This window comes from Passer domesticus, chromosome 3 (assembly GCF_036417665.1).
Source record: "Passer domesticus isolate bPasDom1 chromosome 3, bPasDom1.hap1, whole genome shotgun sequence".
NCBI lineage: Eukaryota > Metazoa > Chordata > Aves > Passeriformes > Passeridae > Passer > Passer domesticus.
This window is the reverse complement of record NC_087476.1, coordinates 28,872,443-28,892,870: the sequence shown is the minus strand read 5'-3', so window position 1 is coordinate 28,892,870 and position 20,428 is coordinate 28,872,443. Positions and strand designations below refer to the sequence as shown.

Here is a 20,428-nt window from a genome sequence, read left to right as displayed (position 1 = left end):
ATGAAACCAGTGAATTTACCAGGTAATTCCCTTTAAATACACCCTCTTCCAAGACCCACCCGGCAAAAAAAACAAAACCAAAAACCCCAAATCTCAACACGCCCCTCCAAAACCACAAAACAAAGAAACAAAAAAAGCTAAACCAAAATCCTTACAGTTATTATATTTTATACTATTGAATTTCAGTAAATTCAGTGAAAAAAATCAAGAAGACACAAGACGCAGCTGAAGATCTCTATCTGAAGTAGCCTATGTAATCTAAATAAATTTTTTATATAAATTGCTTTTATCTACATTTTCTCATTGTGTGTAATGAATAAAGCAGCTTTAGTGCTAGGATATGAAGAAAAAGAATGTGTTCATATTTTTTATCTGTGGATTCATATTTAAAAATACATCAGAATTGTATATCATATGTGAAATGTGTACGTGTTATGTGAAATGAAGCCAAGTTACGGGAAAACAAATGTCCTTTATTACAATTCCATATGCATTTTTCACAGGAATAGAAGTGTTATTCATGGAGTCTTGACTAAACTCTAATATGGGAACATCTGCAAATCTAAATTTGTCCTGCAACTTGAATAATGCTATTTTTATTTCTCTGAAGGAATTGTTAAATTGTTGGAGATGGGCACAGGAGAATCCATGCTTACATTTCATTTCGTTGGCTAATTAATCACATCCCTAAACATTCCCCTAAAGTGACTATTCCAGCCTTTAGATACGGAAACTGATATAATGGAGTAATTGACTTACTTGAAGACATCAAATGTTTTAATAGCAATAAAGCACTAATATAATTAAAAACTGAGCTTCCAGTTTCTCAAATGGAAAGAAGCTGCTAGTCATAGCCCTTTACTAAAAGGACATTACTGGAATCATGTCAGAAGCAAAGTTCAATCTGACCTCTATGCTAGTGAGAGCCAATATTTCAGGTTTGCAGAAAGAAGAAAACAACCTTTGTTATTCCCTGAAATGCAGGAAACTACCTCCCATTATAGCAGCACTTACCAACCTGGCCAGCTCATGGGCAGCTCATTGACACACGCTGCAAGCAAAATCATAATTTACTCATCTATTTAATATCTTGTGAATCTGATAGCGTAGGAGGGTTTCATGGACAATATTTTTCATGTGAGTTGTGTGTCAGGTTTATTAGATGAGTAATACAGCATTTATTTTTTTCTAGTTTATGGCCACTGTAGCATATAATATACATAGCCTTCCAATTTTGGAGTACCTGGTCATGAAGACATTTTGCAAGCCCCAAACTGTGGCATGTTGTTATTTCCAGCTGATCCAACATGAGAGACTATTGATTGCAGACAGACAAATTCCGTGCATATTTCCCACTTTTCATATCTCTACTGACTTCACTAGCCATGTTCCAACTAAATGATGGGATGAGACATCAGTACACAGCAATGCTCCTGCTGTCCTAGGCTGTCTCATGAAGGGAGAAACAAACTTAGAAGAAAATGATAAGTATTGCCTGACATGAATAACCAAGAGCTCAGGACTACAGGGGCTGTAAAAAAAGGTCTTCCCCCAATATGTGGATATATACAAAGATGCTATCAGGAAGATAAATATATTATTTAAAATAATTTTAATAACTTTGTTTTAATAACAGTGTAGAAAGAGCTGAAACTGTTTCTTTTCCAAGTGCTATGAAGCATAATAATACTTAGTAATGTAGGCCTTGCATCAAATAAGAAAAGCCCTATTGTTTAAAAAGAATATTTTAAAAAATCAGTTTTTGACATGATGTATACCTTTGGCAAGATTCCAAGGCAGACTTGTGTTCTCCAAAACTGAAATATATGTATAAGCTCTGTTCTTGAGGTAAATGAACCTTTCAAGATCTGCTGCATTCCAGAGCCTCTTCCCCAGCACAACATTCAAGTTAATTTCATATTTGATGACCAACAGATGATGTGAATGCCTGGGGGCAACAGTGGCCTATCCACGCTCCTCCAGCTGGCTCATAATGGATTTTCAGTCTAGTAAACACCATTGTTCAGTCTCAGTTCTGCAGAACTTCACTGAAAAAAAATACCATCCCGTATTTGTCTTGGAAAACACAAGAAATGAGAAAATTAAGACTGAAAATTACACTGTGCATCTGATTTCTCCCTTTCTAAGTAATGCAGTTCTAGTCCTGGGTTCCTCTGATCCTGGGGATGGACATCTTATGCAGGTGCATGCTTTCCTTTTAAATCTGAAACTCTGAATTTTAGTTTATAGAGGATTAAAATAATGGATCAAAGCTCTTACAGTCTGATTTTAGAAGATCACAGGTAGCCTTAACACTTCGTTTACCTGTAGGTATTGGTACATTTATCTAGGGCAGTGATGAGCTATATGAATTAATTATAAAGAAAAGATGGCCACAGTTATTCACTGCAGTGAGACTATACATTATTAATGAGGCTGCTATGCAAATTAATCAGTCAGTAAAAAAAAATATATGAACTCTTTGCCAAAAACTTGATGCAAATCAACATCTGGTTCAGTCATGGAGGAGAGGCAGTCCCATCTGGCTGAAAGTAAACCATCAGATTTTAAAAAACTTGAAAATCAGAAAGGAGTCTTTAATTTCAATCTTTCCTATAAGGCAATCAGTCCTGAGGACCAAAAAATTATGATGTTAAGGCTTGAACTACTCAAACTGAAAGACGGTTATTAAAAAAGAAAAAAAGAAAAAAGAAACTAGTATAACATTGGGCCTGCTGGAAATGTTGTTTAAACTACTGAAGTTGAAAAACTCAGCTGTGCTTCCATGGATAGGTTCATTTTGATGAGCTTCTTGATCCCTGAGTTAAAAATCTTTACAGCTGATGCAAGATATGTGGACAGACAAAATGCAATTACAGGGCACCCCTACTAGAAAGGGTTAATTTTTAAAAGCATTCTATGATTCCCAGTCCCTATTTCCTTTTCTCAAGAACCAGATATTTGCCCAATCTGCACCCCTGAACAGCTCATGTTTTCACAACAGGATTCCTTTTCACCTCACTTCCAGTTAAACAGCTCACACAAACGTTTTGTCGCCTCCTGAGCTTGATTATGGCCCTGAGCAGACATTTAACTTTCATCAATAATGTTAGACAGAAATCCATAGTATTTTCTTCTCAGATTCCTCACAGGTTTCAATGATTCCCTTCTCATTTACTGGGGAGACAAATCAGAGACCTGGGCTTTGGTGCTCTCAATATTCTCCTATTGATGGGCTGGTGGATGTCTAGACAGTTGTTGTGCATCTGTACTGCATTATAACACAGACAAGATATATCTTGTATATGTAGATGGAAAGTGACTCATTTAGCTGAATCTTGACTCTTCTGAAAAGAGAATAATGAAGAAATTTCTCTATGTTAATGTATTTAACTCTAATGTGCTTCCTATATATGAAGTGCTTACTTTTAATTTCAAAAATGCAGCACTAAGGAAAAGTCATATATTGTAATAATTTTGCCAAAAAGCATATACTGATTATTTACCATAATTTTCATTGTACACTTTTATATTCAGTTGTAGTTTCAGAAAGGTTTTTATTTATGTTTTCAAAGATGCATACCCTTAATATATTTCTATTTAAAAAATATCTTCTGTGAAAAAAAAGTATTAAAAAAAATCAAATTAGGAAGATAGGAAACAATATAGAATTATATAGTAGTGTAGACTTATGAAATTTCTTTTGAAAAATCATTCTTCTAATAATTTCTGTCTCTAAATCACTCCTTTCAGATGAGGGACTGGCCTCATATGTCAAGATTGCAGATTGTGATGCAAAGGATGGTGTCAAACAGGGAGTGGCTTTTCCAACAAAACTACAATATTACTTTAAAATATTGTACAAATTATTTCAGATAAATTATTTATTTCATGTAACAAGGCTATAATTCTATCCTATATACAGATATAACTTTCATTTGCTAAGTCAGAATCAGTGTTCCTGCTCCTGGTGCTAGTACATCACATATGTTCCTGTGTTATATGGATTGTTAACCTTTGGAGGTGTTGGAGGCTTACAGAAAGTAAAAATTCTCTCCCTAATAATACCCCTTAAGCAAAACTAAATGCCCAAGACCACTAAACACTGTACAAATATAAATGCTTCCAGATTTGCTGCAGACTTCATTATCACATTTTAATCATAGGTAATGAAAAGAAACTTAACCAATTAACTAACTTTCAGACAAAATAAATTAATTTATATTATTTTCTATAGCACTGTCTTTAAAGCCTAATCACAAAGTGGTTATATGGTTAAACAAAGAATATAACTCAGTCCTATGACTGAATGGATTAGAAAGCATTGGTACATAGCTGTATCAAACCAACTACATTGATCCCACAGTTGTTGTATGATTTAAGTACCAAATTAGCATAATTAATTTATTTTTCTCCACTAGCCCTTCCAGAAGAATATTATCAGCAAAACAGAAATAAGAAGGCCATGATGAAAAATAGATGACAAATTCCACTTCAAAATGGATAGAGGCAATTTCCTGTATAGGTAAATCCAGACCCAAACACTTCAGCTCTGCCTGATATTTCCAAAAAACATCTCATGTTGATTATCTCCTAGCAATTGTTTAAGAATTGAAAACAATCAGTTAAACTTCAAGTAATTTATGCAGGAAATATATTGAATGTGTGAACTGTGCAAATCTATCTGCTTCTGTAGAAGTCTGTAGTGAAGTTTTTTCTTCTGCTACAGGGAATGTGCATTATGCTTTAGCTAAACATAAACATTTCCTATTCTGTAGTAGCGTCACTATAATATTTTCAACATCACACATGAAAGGTAGGTTATTACCATACTTTACAATAAGTTCTCATAACAGGGAGTGATTTTTTGTATGGGAATATTTAACTCATTGTCTTATCTCCAAGACATTTACATTTCCTTTGCCCTGGACATATGAATGAATAATGTCTGATATGAAAAATTCATTTCAGTAAAGGAAAAAAGAGACAATCCAAAGTAGAAAGGCTTACCTTCTCAGACCCTTAATTTGACATGTAATCACAAGTTTAAAGACTTCTCAGACTGTAGTATCTTTCCATTTTAAAGAAGGAGAGAAAATCCTCATAAAATATTAGAGGATGATGGCAAAATGAATGAACTATATCAAGTGGATACTTTACAAACACCTATTGTTTTCAGATGGACCTCTCTTTCTGTGCAGATTCCTTTTTTAGGATCACACAAATACACACAAATGGTTATATAACTTTATTACTTAGGAATTGACATTTTTCTCTGGTATTGTTTTCCCTTAATCCATCTGAAGTGTACAATCCTGTATTTTTTCAGATTAACTACTCACCTAGATGATGTCATCACCTCTTCTCTAGTTTTGCTAAAGGCTACTTATATTCACTATATCCTCCCTCTATGAATTTAATCATTCTCAGTAGAAATAAGTCTAATCAAAACATCACTTAAATTATTGGAATACTGGTATGTCCTTAGGATAACTACATTTACATTCAGTAAATATTTTTAACCTCTAAGTTTCACTGTCTTTTGACAACTACTGTGAAAAAAAAAAAGGTTCAGCCACTTTCAGAACAGGATTTTAATTTTAACTGCTTTAAACTATAGGTAACGATAACAAAAAGACAGTAAGTATGTTGTTGTAGTTCTGGATTGAATCTACGGGATACTTATTTTGTACACATGCAACATGCACTATACTAAACAAGCTATACATGTAGATATATCTTTATTGTTGTTGAAAGGTCATTGTTTTCAGTCAGCTTGAACTCCCAGTCAAGGCCAATTCACAGTCCTTCATCCTGTCACCATACCTCTGCTTGCACTCAAAGATGTGAGCAACCTCACTCAAGTGCCAAGTGTGCAGGCCCACAGGCCCATGTTTTTGTGTTTTCCAAGTTGAGATGCCGTTGTAGTGGAAGATTGATTTCCCTCCTGTTATTTCAAGCATGTATATAATTTATTTTAAGAATACAGTGATACTACTTCTGTGAATCTAATTACTTTAAAATAAGTGAAACATTAATAAAACAAAGTTAATTATAGGACATATTTAACTCATTGTCTTGGTTCCCAAACATTTATATTTACTTTGCCCTGGACCCATGAAAGAGTAATTTCTGATATGAAAAATTACTTTCAGAAAAGAAGAAAAAAGACAATCCAAATAGAAAGGTTTACCTTCTTAATCCCCTTAATCTGACATGTAATTATAACAAGATTAAAGACATTTTAGAGCAGGACAGCTTTCCAATCTTTATATCCTAACATGAAGCAGAATCTGGCAATGGTGGCTGTTCTGACATTCTTCTGTGTTTAGTCTTTCATGACACATCTGGAACAAGATATCTGCTTCTCCAATCTTCAGGTTGGGACACCTAAAATTAATTTGATTGAGAATTTTTTATGTGATGGTCTGTATTACTGTCTGTTCCACCTCAGTGGAAAGACATTTAAGCTACTAGAACCAAAATTACAAACCTGAACACTTTGGAAACTGCAGGGTAGAAATTCAGGTACCACCCCGTGCCTGTAACAAGGCTTGATCCACAAGCCTGATGGAAATAAAGGGGAAACTCATGGCCATGTTGTGCATTAGAGAACTTCCTTGGGAACCACTGTATTAGGCACTTGTCAGGCTTGTGAACACCTTTAAGAATAAGAATATTTTTGCAACTGCAAAATCTCACAAACGATTCCCAGGAAAGCAGAAGCATGGGAACCTCATTCTGGCACTGGAAAGCAAGAATATGGCAATATTTTGTAAGTGTCCAGGAAGGAATAGGCAGAAGTCAGTCAAAGGCAGATAACTCTGTTAGTAATGAAAATAGATAGAGCAAGAGTGACTTGTCTTCCTCTGCATCCTAAAGGCTACACAGTGAGGATTCTGCTATGAATAAAAATGCAAAAAAAATATGAAGCTTTTAATATCTTCTTCAAAAAAAAAAAGGAAATCTCCATTTGCTCTCAGCTCTCAGATTTGTAGCAGTTCAGCATGAAGCACTTTCTTCAAAGTATCAGTGTAACCCTTTACACATTATTGCTATAAAAGGGACCTGCTGTTCTACTGTTTACCTTTCTTTAGGAGTGCCTCCACATTGGCTCTGTACTTGAACACACTGCCTTCTTAAAGAGGATTTTATTTAAAAAGAAATAAATGTACGTCTTTATTATTCACCCAAACCATGTTCAAAAATTGAAAACTGGAATACAGTTAATGTATATAATAAGACCAAAGTTGGTCACATGAGAGTCACCTATATATTTGTCCATGCAGCAACAGGAGACCTGCCTCAAATACTGTGTATCTATTATCTTGCACATACACTATGCACTCTGTTTACATGAACATTACTCCACAGCAAATCTAGGCCACATTTAAAACTACATATTTTTGAGATATATAAATTTACATATATATTTGTGTACATGTATACAAGGTTGTAAAGAAAGTGTGAGCCCAGGTATAGCACCTAAACCAATGAAAAATGCAACAAAATACTTGCTTTGGCAACTGCATCTGTTTTATGTCTCAATCTTGTAACCATTTTCTTACTGTTGATATTAAGTGGCTTGGTAAAACATTTGTTCTTGTTAGTAATTTTTAAAACAGAGGTTTTGTAGATCTAACCTTGACTACAGTCATGGTTGTGCTAAGCTGAGTGCCAAAGACTAGAACAGGGATCAGAGTTTTCGTATTAGGAAGCCTTCAGCAGTCAGGATGCAGATTCACAGGGTGCTGATGTAAAGTCACAGAAGTACAGCCAAACTCAGCATCTTAGAGTACAGTTTTTTACATGTTATCTGTTCCATTATATTTGTAGTAATTTTACTATGACTTCATTCAGTGTGCTAATGCTACATTAAATGGAAGAAAAGAGGACATTTTCCTAACTGGACAGCTGCTGGAGATGGTCCATATTTAGGGAAAGATTGTAAGTGACAGTAAAAGAAAACAGAATGGAACTACAGCCCTTAATTTTTGTTTGCTCCATTTTGTTTAATTTGTACCTTTATTTGTTTTAATTTGTTCTTTAAAACATGGTATACATTATTTTACAGATATGCAAAAATAAATTGCTTTAATTATCTTATTTATTTATTTATTTTTTTTAATTGTGGTTACTGTACTCTATGAGATGTCTGTAAACTCGAGCTGTGTCCCTGGTTCATAGGCAGGGGTATGCTGATGGAGCTTCATCTTATTCACTATAGGAATCATTGCTACAAATGTCCACCAGAGAAATCTGTTAGTTCAATCAGGTTATATTCTGGAGGAATGCACCACATCAGTTTCCATTCCAAAACTGCATATTATCTATACAAACTATCTATATTTTCATAATGTATTCATTTCATACTATCATCCTTAACATACAGGAAATGCAAAATTAATTTTACATAGAGAAGGTTATAGAGATCAAGAAGTGCAAAAAATGAGTACCCTGTCTGGAAATTATTTATTAATCGTCCTTTGTGACCAGATATTCAGATGATAATGAGATATGGCATCATCAGATTCCCAGCGTAAGGGAGTCCTGCACCTAGCAGAAGCCAGCTGGTTTTCAGGGAAGATGGGCATTTGGCAGATATTAGAACTGAGTTTGCCCAGAATGCACAATTTCCTATTCCTTAATGGTGAATCAGTATAATCATATTTAGGTATAAACAGATTGACCTGTCAATGAATAGAAACTATTATGTATGGCAGGTAGAATAGGGAAGAAAAAGTTGAAGAAGCAGGAATACGGGATTTTCTATGATAATGGTACAGTGGTCTGAAATCTGAACCCTTCTAAATCCTTTCAGATACAGTTTGGAAGGGGATGGTAAGAGTAATTCAATTTTACTTTTAAATTATTGTAATATCTGTCAGTAATTATGTTCATCTGGCAAACCGAACAGCTAGAAACAGGGAGAACAATAAACAGAAATGACTAGCAGCATCTTTCTGAAAGAGAAGTTCTGAGAAACTGAAAAGAGAACGTATGTGGTTTCCTGGCTGTATTTATTTTCTGTGAGCTTATGCTCTCTGTAATAGTCTGCTATCAGCAAGCCATTCAGAAGGTAGTTCAGATATTTTACTTTGAAAATGAATGATGATTTTATGCTACCTCTGCAGTGCAAAATCCACCTAATGTGTCCATTACACCAGCTATTCCATGTCACTCCTTGTCAGTGTGTCTGACAGGGGTGGTCCCTTTTACACTATTTCAGTTTAAACCATTCTTATCTAGCAACAGAATTTAGAGGGATAAAATAATAAGAGGAAGAAATTTTTGTGTCTTTGTGCCAGAAAGGACAAGTAGTTCTGTCTTCAGACATTTAAAGTTTGATAGAAAGATTGGTCCCCTATCCATCAATTTGGTACCCAGCTCCCAGACAGTCTTGAACCCAGACCAGCTCATTTTTCAAGATCAGAAAAGCTTCCATATTGAGGTGTCAGGGAATATGCCTGAAGCCCAAGAGCCATTTGGAGAAGTCTTAAATGTTTCAAGACTCTGAGAGCATTGGCTTAAAGAGATATTGGACTTGGCAGTGAAGTTTGACAAACATTCATGTTTCATTCATATTCATGTTTCTGCATTACATCCTGCCCCAATCTTCTTTTTGTGCTCCAGTGATCAAAGTTTCCTCTTCCACATTTGTACAATTCCTTCTGGAGCCGTGACACAACCTGCATCACTAGAATGATACAGGCTACAATCAACTTATTTTGGGGAGATAAATCTATACAGTAGCTTTTGTCCAATTACACTTTTCTTTTTCCCTTTAGAAGTAGGCAAGAGATTAGGAAAGACATGACTGTGTCTCTGGGGTTAATTTGTAATTTATGCTGTCTGGAGAAGTCTGTGTATATTTGAGTGACGCTATATTCTACAGAGGCCTGACAATTCTTTTTGTGTAATGTCATCATGTGAAATATAAAGGAAATGAGAACTGAAGTTGCAATTTACCACTGTGAAGAGTCGTGCTCATTGTGTTCTTGTGAAAAAGTATGTACCATGAGAGAAGATGAAGACATACCTTTGCTTCCACAGTCTGTTAAGACACATTGCAGGGATTTCTTAGCTAGAATTTAACAGATTCTGTATTCAATTTCCAATACAATCTTTCCCCCAAGTGAATATTTCTCCCTTTTCTTTCTCATTGAAAGTCCAGGGTGTTCTGAAAAAGTTCTACACAAGTTAACAGATAAATAAATAGATTTGTACATCTATGGTGGGTATGAAATCTTTCTCCACAACATCTCTTTGATGCCACACCAGGAAACTAGTGGGATTTGGTCAGGAAAATGTAGTGTGTTTTCTCAGGTCAGAGAAAATTTTGTTAATTAACCTATGAATGTTGTCACATGTATTTTTGGTATTTTCTATCTCCTTAAGACAATTTTTTTCCTTTAGTATTCTCTTACTCTATCTAGCAAAATCACCTCTGACAACCCAACCTAGTAATTGTACCATATTAGCAAATGGAGTTGCAAGAACCAATATGGTACAAGATTCTGCTCACATTTATGGCTTTGGAAATAGAGAGGTAGCAGCAAGGAGATGAACAAGAAAGAATTTATGACATCTTTGTCATAAGTAAATGGTTATAACTTTGCAATACTCAGACTGTATCCATCTTTTGTAGTACAAATTACCCATATTAAGAAGATAGCCAAAGAGAGGCAGAGAAACATAGTTCTATTCAATTTATCAGCTGAGGTACTCAATTACTGCTTACATGAAAAAGAAAGGTACAGATCCGTCAGCTTTCATTACTGCCTTTTTGTCTGAGTGGGCAGAGCAACCTGAACTCTGTCTTTGGTATTTCACTTTTTACATTTTAACACTGTCATCCAATTGGGGGAAAAGTGTGACTGGACTATAAACTGGGAACTGGCAGACTTAAAAAGAGAGAGACACCTGCCTTGACCTGTATAAAACCAAGGGAGGGTAGAAACTCTAAAGAACTAAGCATGTACTGTTTTAGAAATCAAAATGATCGGCTGCAGTTTGCATGTGGCACATTGTCACAGACCTGAACTGCAATGCAGAGAAAAATTGTATCCTAAAGCCCATTAGCTAAGTTTGAGTGACCCCAGGTTACAGAACTGTACAGACAGACGTGGTCTTTACGTGGAACATTGGTGTGGATCCCTGTGGCTACAACACCAAATGATAAAAACTGTCACAACTTTACCCCAGGCAGCAACTGAGAACTACACAACTGTCCACCTACCTCCCCCATCCCAGTGGAATGGGGAAAAGAATCAAAAGTAAAACTTACAGGAGGGATAAGAACAGTGAAATAATTGAAAGAAAATAAAACGAATAATAGTATATGAGAGTAATGATAATGAAAAGATGATCAAAATCAAGTGAAAAAAAAAGTGGTGCACAACACAATTACTCAGCACCTGCTGACTGATGCCAGACCCTCCCTTCTCTGTTACTACCCCGTTTTTTATCCTGGGCATGATGTTCTGTGGTGCAGAATATCTCTTTAGCCAGTTTGGGTCACCTGTCCTGGCTGTGCTCCCTGATGGCTTTTTTTTTCATCTCGTCACTGGCAGAGCATGAGACAGAAAAAAAGTCCTTGACTTAGGATAAACACTACTTAGCAGCAACCAAAACATGAGTGTGTTATCAGCATTATGTTCATACTGAATCCAAAACACAGCACTGTACAAGCTACTGAAAAGAAATTAACTCTATCCCAGCCAAACACAGGACAGAACTGCAGCAGTTATGACACCAAATAATAAAAATCCCCCTGCTTTAAGAGGAAGTACATTCAAAGTTAATCCATTTGTTTATTAAATAACTTATCACACATACTTTTCCTTTGGTATTTTGTTCTTCCAAAGGCAGTGAAGGGCAAGGTCTTTTCTTTATGTGCTGAAACTAGGCTAAGTCTAGAAATGTCAAAAGTAATATTTGTCAGTGAAGGCTGCTAACTGATGCTGATTATGATAATGCATTGGATTCATAAAAAGATGAAGCCTTTTGTTTTAAATAAAAGCATCATCTGCCACTATTCTTTCTGAAGGTCAGCATTTTAGTGCTTTCAAACACAGCTATTTCTTCAGTATGCTTCTTGGCTCTTACTGTAGTCCTTATTTCTTGACCTTCTGCAAAGTAAATTTTTTGCCTGTGTTTTTTTTATACTTTGGACAAAATATAATAGAACTTTTGTGTTCCATTCTAATTAAAGACATGGAACAGTACTACTTCCAACACATTTTTGCCTCAGCTTTCACTTATGGTCAATTTCGTAAGGATGTTCTGTCTTTTTTTTAAAAATAAAATCAGTTTCATCAACCCCTTATTACAATTGATCATACAAAAGAGATATGAAGGACAGCATGAATCCTTTTACAATAGATTCTTTCTGCAGTTCCAGCCTAAAATTGTGCACGTTACTTCCCACAGAAAGCAAAGAGGATCACAAATGGACTTGCAACTTTCTGCTCTAAGGAGGGGAAAAAAAAACCCAACCCCCAAAACCCTTTTTGACATTCTGAACTTGCCTTCAGTAACACTTACACATATATGAATATATATTTGTATATTGATATATTATTATATATATTGCAGATGCATATGCATATATGACACAAACCCATTAAAATAACATTGAATATTCTACAGAAATATCAAGTATTAGAATGTATTCAACATGAAATATACAATTGCTAACAATGCAATGTTAGCCATGTTAGCAATGGAAGATGCTAACAATACAATGCATCTGGCACAGGAATTTTCATATAAAGTTTAAGTCAAGAAAAGAGATACACAGTTACACTTTATGCCTTAATTTTACTAAAATTTTATTACAAGGGTAAATTGTTCCATGTAATTTCAATTGTATGTGAAAATTGAAGTAGACTAAAACTCTTCTCATAATTTTTCTTCAGCCTGTTTATATAGAAACTGTTAGCATAAGCCTTACTGCCTGAGCCTAGAAGGTAGTGTGGAATGCTTTATAAAAAATATAGCTGTTTTTTTCTGCATTATTACTATTCAATATTAACACCATATTAAGGAGGAAAAAAAAAGAAGGTATGTTTTTTTATACTTTCTCTTTTAAAAAAACTTAAAAAAGAGAAATTTAACATGATATTCTCTTTGATAGCAGTGCTCTTCTCTTAAATTACCTGTTTTATTCTAATAAAGATAAATATAAACAAATCATCATAGTTCATAGGCATGAATATTATTTCCTGTGTTTTAAGTGTATCACAATGAAAATTTCTTTCCCTATAAAAATTTTTATTTTTTCAGTTAAAAACAAAGTGTATCACAACCAATTTTTTTGATATCTGAGTACCTCATTCTCCTGTTTAGTCCATTAAAGGATATTTAGAGACAGAATTTGCCTCCATTGGTGCACAAAAAAAGATCTATATTAGTATCTGAATAACTGTAAGTTATTCCAGGGTCTGACATACATCTGGAGAGCCTTAAAACAGACGGATTAGAGATGCTGTGGAACATCAGTTCTTGAAGAGTGTGGAAAGTTGACAGGATAAGACCCTGAACAACCTGAGGTAGCTTTGAAGCTGGCCTTGCTTGGAGGTAGCAATTGAATTTGACAGTCTCAAGGTTCCTTCCAACTCTTTGTTCACACAGTAATCATCCTCCCTTCAACAGATTAGCTGCTTTTTGGTTTTGTTCTCACTCATCCTGTATTTATGATTTAGGATTTCTGGGTGAACACACACTCTAAAAAGCAGAGGTTAAAGCAATTGGCTACAGCTGTATATGAGATCTCACCCATCTAATGGTTTTGAAAAAGTATACCAAGGTTCAGAAACAGCAAGGTAAGACATTTTCTGCCTAGATTATACATTCTGTTCAGAAAACAGTTCTATTAAGCACTATTTTTGGTCCTCAGACATAAGGAGAAAGACCTAAGAAATTTCTTTCTACCACAGAAAATCAATGTATTGAAAAAAATAAGCATATCACTGTACAAGTACTTCTCTGCAGCCAGTAGGAATTTTGATCATGACAATACTGCATACCAGCCAGACAAACAGTGCTCTGATTTCACATTTGCAATCCATACCTGAGAAACATGCACAAAAAGGTACTGGGAAAAGTTATCACTTTGGCTGTAATACAGCTTTGTACTGTCAGACCAATGATGGATACATTCATTTTTAAGAGAACCAGGATAGCCTTTCAGATGAAATGTATTAAGTCTTCTTATGGCATCCATAACATTAATTTATAATTAGGGTGTTCTGAAACAGGACTTAGACAACTAATACCATAAGAAATTGCTTTCATATCATTGCTGCACTGGTTTGGAAGGATAAAAAAGTACTGGGGAAAAAAAAAAAGGAACATAGTTACTTTCAGTTGTCTCTGCTAAGAGTTCTGTGTGCCATAGAATCCATGTCTACATCAATAACTTAACCAGGGCTCAAACTCTGTAATACAGCTGTCCCTGCTTTTAGACCTCTAGCACAGATGTAGCTTGAGTCATCTAGAAGACTCTTCAGTCCAGAGTCCAGAGCAAGGCTTAAGAGTCACCCTGGGATAAGGTTCATTTCCAACAGGCAGTTTAGATGTGACCACTCCATTTGGGGAGGTAAAACCACCCGTAGAGATTTAAGCTGTGCTTTACCAGCCAGTCAGAGAATGGTCTCTTGTCCATCTTATTTAGTGGCACACACATAGTCAAGGAAATGAAAGTACTTAAACAACCGACTATTCTTAGAACAGTTATTTTCCTCAATAAAATAATAAACTAATAAAGAGAGCAAGGACAAAATACTTTCTGTTGTCCACTTAAAATATATATTTGATTAGTTCTTTTCTTCAAATAGATCTTAAAATTTGCTGGAATTTCTTGCTGGATCAGAAAATGTGGGCTTTTTAGTTTGTTATATTTTGTTCTGTAATTACTGAGAAAATCTCGACAGAAATGAAAGTGTTGTTGTTATTTTAAGGTATAAATTAAGCAAAAAATCACAATGCCCCCAAAATAGCATTTTTTCCTAAGTTAAAGGTAAGTTGCTGCAATTTCATTAAGGAGCCTGAGGGTACTGCTACCATGTCAGCTCCAGGAGGACCATGAGAGAAAGGTTAAGGGAATAGAAGAAACTTACGATTTGCTGGCAGATCAGGCTGAGATAAATAAACAGCTATCAGTTTCAAAATTTAGAAAGTCACTTAATGAATCAAGCATTTGAAATAAAGACTACATGAGAGGTTTGGAGAAATAGTTACATCCTTGGAGAGCAGGAATTCTAGTACAGATTAGCAATGGCATTTATAGATTAAAAACATATTAAATGAAATTTCTCAGAATTTGTCATTGACTTTGCTCAGTGGGCCTTCAATAAATCTGCCCAGGTTTATAGTATATAATATACAATTTACTCCATCTGGTTACAGCCTTTGCCCTTCTCTCCCTCCTCAGTCCCATCACTTTTTAAATTCCATAATCAGATAATTCATACTTCTGCACCTAAGAAATGGCAACACAGAGAACAAAGTGCTCAGAAACCTGAATGTTAAGAATTACCTTAGACCAGATAAGAGGTCCTTGTAAATGGATAGTTTGCAGCTGACAGTAGCCATTATCAGATAAGCTTTTAGAGAAGTGTCTCCAACTTTTGTGAAGAAAAATATGTGCACTTACAGACTGCAGGCAACATCATACTTCCCTTTTCCTGTCAACCTCTGTTTTAACTTTCACATCTCCAGCAGCCACAAGCAAATGTCTGTGATTATATACTCTTCTCTAAAGCACCAACCCTTCTCTTAACACTGCAGAAAATAACTTAAAACTCTATTAGCCCTTTTCTTGACCCCATGTCCCTTGGCTTCACTTTTACCAGTATGACTTGAATCTTGGTTTAAAAAAAGGCATTTTGGAAGAAGTAGTTTCATTAAAAAAAGATTGAGCACAAGTGCTGCAGAGAACCTTAACAATGCAGACTGCTGTCTGCAAAGATGGGTTTCAGCAGTAACAGTGGAAGGCAAGAGGCAAGGGGAATAGAGGAAGAGGAGCCACAGAGGACCTAGCTGAAAGTGTGGTAATATTTACTGAAAATAATGGGTAATTAAAAAAAAGTATGAAAGTGATAAAAACATACAGAATAAAGGGACATAAAAAAAAAACCAGCAAAGGACTTCTGCCAGAGGCTTAAAGGTTGTTTTGTTTTTTTTCAAATTAGGGTAATTGTCAGAGAAAAAAATACATTTTTTTATTAATTGAAAAATTGGCTTATACATATTCCAAATATTTCGCTTACACTTTTTCTTCCATGTAACTACAGGGTGGTACGTCAGTGACATTTCACTCAGATCTGATCCTACTCTCCATGAATTATAGCTGTTTAATTTCAGCTACCACATTGTAATCTGGCTACTGTAAATGACAAAAAAAAAAAGGTCAAACATCACAGCTGATGCAATAATAAAAAGGTTTCTATAATTTTCTAAGCAATTTACTGGCTAAAACTTGAATTTAATTACATATTTATTTCAAAGTTCTTACCATATTTTTTTTTTTATTTTGGTTCATTAAAATTACTAGGATAGTAAAAAAGTGTAGGTTTCTTTTCCTGTACCAGTGTATCAGCATAGGCCTCAGAGGAAACAACTGGACAAGAGAATTGAGTTCAGCACTTCAGTTATGCAACTGTGCAATAGCATTTTAAACTGGAAATAGGCCACAGCATCTATCCTGCAATTTGCTACTCATTGCAGGTCTCAAATCTCCTCCAAACATTTTTCAAACTATTTTTAGATTTGCAGGGTAAAATAATTCCAAGTAACACAACAGCTATCTTAGAGAAGGTAAGCAAAAGAAGTAACAAACTTTGGCAAGGACAAAAGATGAAAGCAGTCCAGAAAAACAAAAGGGCATATTATACAGCATGCCAGCCAGAAAAAATTAATTAGTGGCTAAGCATACCCCATTGCCAGCACCACTAAAAGCAGTGCAAAATACACTATGTTTGATAACCTAAGTACCAAAAGAGGTCTTCCCAATTCAACACAATATCTGTTACAAATTATTGTGCTCTGAAGTGAGACTGCTTGCAGAACTAGAACTGGTCAAAATTACCTCAGATATTGTAACCCCTGGAGCTGGCACCACCACCACTGGGGTTCTGGCACAGCAACTATATACAAATATTAACAAAATATCTACAAACATAAAAAATAAAAAAACTATATAAAGGACAGACCTGTGACTGGTTGCACTCAACTCAAAATATTTTACCTGAAGAATCAGGCTTCCATTTAACAATTACTCTGCTAAAATTTAGCTTTAGTCCAGATGACAGAAATCACCTATGATTTATGTTGTTAAGGACCCCTGGAGGTCAGCCCAGTCCAACCTCACAGATATAACAGGTGCCCAGGACTATGTCCAGGTGGCCCACAAGGAGGGAGAATCCACAGTCTCTTTGGACAATCTGTGCCAGTGCCACTCTCCCACAGAAAAAGTGTTTCCTGATTTTCACAGGGAACCTCCTGTGTTTCAGTTTGCACCCACTGCCTCTGGTCCTGCCACCAGTCACCACCAAAAAATCCTGGCTCTTTGCACCCTCCCTTTAGACATATTTATAAATTGGTAAGGTGCTCCCTGAGCCTTCTTATCTTCAGACTGAGCAGCTCCAGATGTCTCAGCCTTCCCTCATAGGTGAGGTACTTCAGGCCCTAAGTTATCTTTGTGGCCTCTCCCTGCACTAGGCGCTCATCTCTAATCCAGGCCAAATGTGTTCTCTGCAGGTGATGCAGTTGTCAGGTACTGCAGACGGGCAGCACAGTGGGGAGTTCCTGGGCAAGAGAAGGGCTTTTTCTGTACCTCCTATGCTCCCACCTTCTACCTTCATACATTGAGAGAACCTTCATCATGTGTATGCATTCCCACACAGAGATGTGTGTGTAATGTGCACAAATTTATATCTGTGCACACTCCTAACCTCATTAATAGATCATGCAGTCACAAGCAGTGACTTTGCTAACAGAGGAATAAATGAGGATTCGATTGTGGAAAGCAATTATTCTTTTTAGGTGTTATATCTAGCATCTAAATACTTTAGCTCTGGGGAACATAAAAAACTATCACATTAGCTGGTACATGCTGTTGCAGCTTATGTAGTCAGCAAACTGTATTAGTAAACTGGGCAAAGCTGTACCCTGGGAGCTCCTGGCTGCAGGCTACTATGGCTAGTTCATACCCCAGCTAGTTCAGAACATCTGACATCTGTGAATGGCAAATGCTACCACCTTTTTTTGAGGTATAATTTGAAATCTGTGGTGAAAGTTATGCTAAAAGTTGCCAAAAGTAAACAACTTTGCTACCTGCTACTACCATTCTGTTTGAGAGAGTTTGTGTGATTTTCTAACTGGGGCATGATCAGCTTGGAAATGAAAGTACCCTTGAGAAGAAGGGAAATATGGTTGTACACTAGAAACAGTTTCTTAAAAGTACCAAGGATTAAGTTCTCCATAAGAAGAGCTGAAGCCAGCAGGATAGAAACATGTTCAAAAGCTCATGAAAAGACATGACACAATGATCACACTTTATCTGGTCTACTTAACTTTTTCTGGGCTTCCTTCTTCTTGCTGAGCAATCTGCATTAAAACTAGATTTAACAACTACCTCTTCTACAGAAGCAAGGGAGCCAAGCAGCCTGGGACTATGGAGATAGTAGGTTTAAATCTCAGGAGCTTTTAGAAAAAAATGGACAAAGCAGCCAAAATTAGCTTGAGGCAGCTGTATCTCAGTGCAAAGCTGTGGAGCCTGGAAACAACTCCTCTCTTTCCTATCAAAGAAAGCAGAGACGAAGAAAACATCTGATCTGTGCACCTCTCAAACACAGAAGTGTGAACAAAAAGTCTGCTGCCAAATAGCAAAGAAACATAGAAAGGATTCATGCTTAGATAGCAGAAGAGTTTTTCACATTTAAATACAAATGTAGTTTATTTGAGCGGGAAATCTTTCATGTGAGGATTACACCTAACTCAGTACTTGAAGAACAACTTATTCCAGTGAGGACCTGTGAAGAATAGGCTTTTGTGCACTATAGTAATACAGATAAGTAATTTTTACAGGAAAGACTGTATTGAAATGACTTGAGTTAATGAACAGGTGTTAAAACACATTTTACAAAATGAAGCGTGTGTAAATCCATCATGGGGCAAAGACCTTGGGATGTTCTACAGCTATTTTCTCTGTACAGCTGCAACTAAGCAACCCTAAAGTGAGAATTTATTTGTGGTCCTGGAAGACAACAAGGGCATCTGTGCACATCCCTTGAAATTCATGGGGCCTGAGAAAAATGATACAAGCTAATAAGGGACTTAAAAAACATAGTGGTGTCTTGAAGTGCCACTTAAATGTCTATCCTCTTCTGTGTGCTGTGATCTCTGCAGCTGCAGCTAAGGAGGTGAGACAACACCAATTAAGCCCTCCCTAATCCACAGGAATAGAGATCCTTCCCACTCCTTTCTTAATGTTCTTTCTTCAACTCTTATGGAAAACTTGGCAAACAGGTAGGGCTTTGCAGCATATCCTGAAGGTCAGCAGTGAAGAGGAAAAAAAAAAAGTAAAACTTGGCATTAAAACAGCTAAATAAAGGACTGACATCTTGCCGTTATTATCTATTTCCATGAGAGGTAAATGAGGTCATGCCTAACTGCATTTATATCAAGCTAAGTAGCCCAAAAGAACAGCTCAAAAAACCCTTTAGGTTTGCCAAGGTCCTAAATGGTCATTATCTTACATAGGACAAATTAAGGGACATTTATTGAGGGACTAGGAGAATCTTTAATTAAGGTGAAGAATAAATCCTTACTTGCAATCCTTATACTTGTTTGGTTCCAAATTGGAGCATAAGTAAAACAGGTAGGTTAGAAGAAGAAAATAATTTCTTACATAGAAACCTGCATGCCTGTGAAGCTCAAAAAGACATAAAACCAGTCAAACCTTCCAAAATAAGTACATTGATTTCTTAAACCAAACAAATAGAAAAGAAAAATGTCGTCTATTTAATGTTGTCCTAATTAATTCTGCAAGCATTATTCTTGTGCTCCTGTGGAGTTAATTACAAATCAGTTTAGTATAATTAGATATTAATATCCTCAGCGATATTTTCTAATAACTCTTAACAGTATCATTGCTCGATAGAGATGTTTTGCAAGTGTAGACCGGGTCCTACAACCCTGCAATGACCATCTGATTGCTTGCTGAAGACATATTAGAATTGCAGAATCCAGCCTTAACATTTAAACTTTTAATATTACAACAGGATTCACTACATTGCTGTTTGGAAGCTGTCTGAAGATCCCAAGTGCACAGTATTCATGTAGAATAAAGCCAATCTTTTTTTTTTCCAAATTCAGAGCACAGTATGAATTTTCAACTCAGCACTTACAAATACTCAGAAAA

The 20,428-nt window shown here is 35.8% G+C and overlaps 1 protein-coding gene and 1 long non-coding RNA gene across 10 annotated transcripts in view; both read right to left on the bottom strand.

The window, feature by feature from the left end:
* The window catches only part of ADGRB3 (adhesion G protein-coupled receptor B3), a 445,229-nt gene that overhangs the window by 310,780 nt on the left and 114,021 nt on the right, over positions 1–20,428 (bottom strand). The gene's annotated exons all lie outside the window — the stretch shown is intronic.
* The window catches only part of LOC135296233 (uncharacterized), a 48,631-nt gene continuing 33,902 nt past the window's right edge, over positions 5,700–20,428 (bottom strand). Inside the window, exons 2-4 of the long non-coding RNA XR_010358304.1 lie at positions 6,494–6,747; positions 6,194–6,390; positions 5,700–5,947 (exon numbers count right to left, since the gene is read on the bottom strand). This is a non-coding gene — a long non-coding RNA (uncharacterized LOC135296233). The remainder of the gene's footprint in view (positions 5,948–6,193; positions 6,391–6,493; positions 6,748–20,428) is intronic.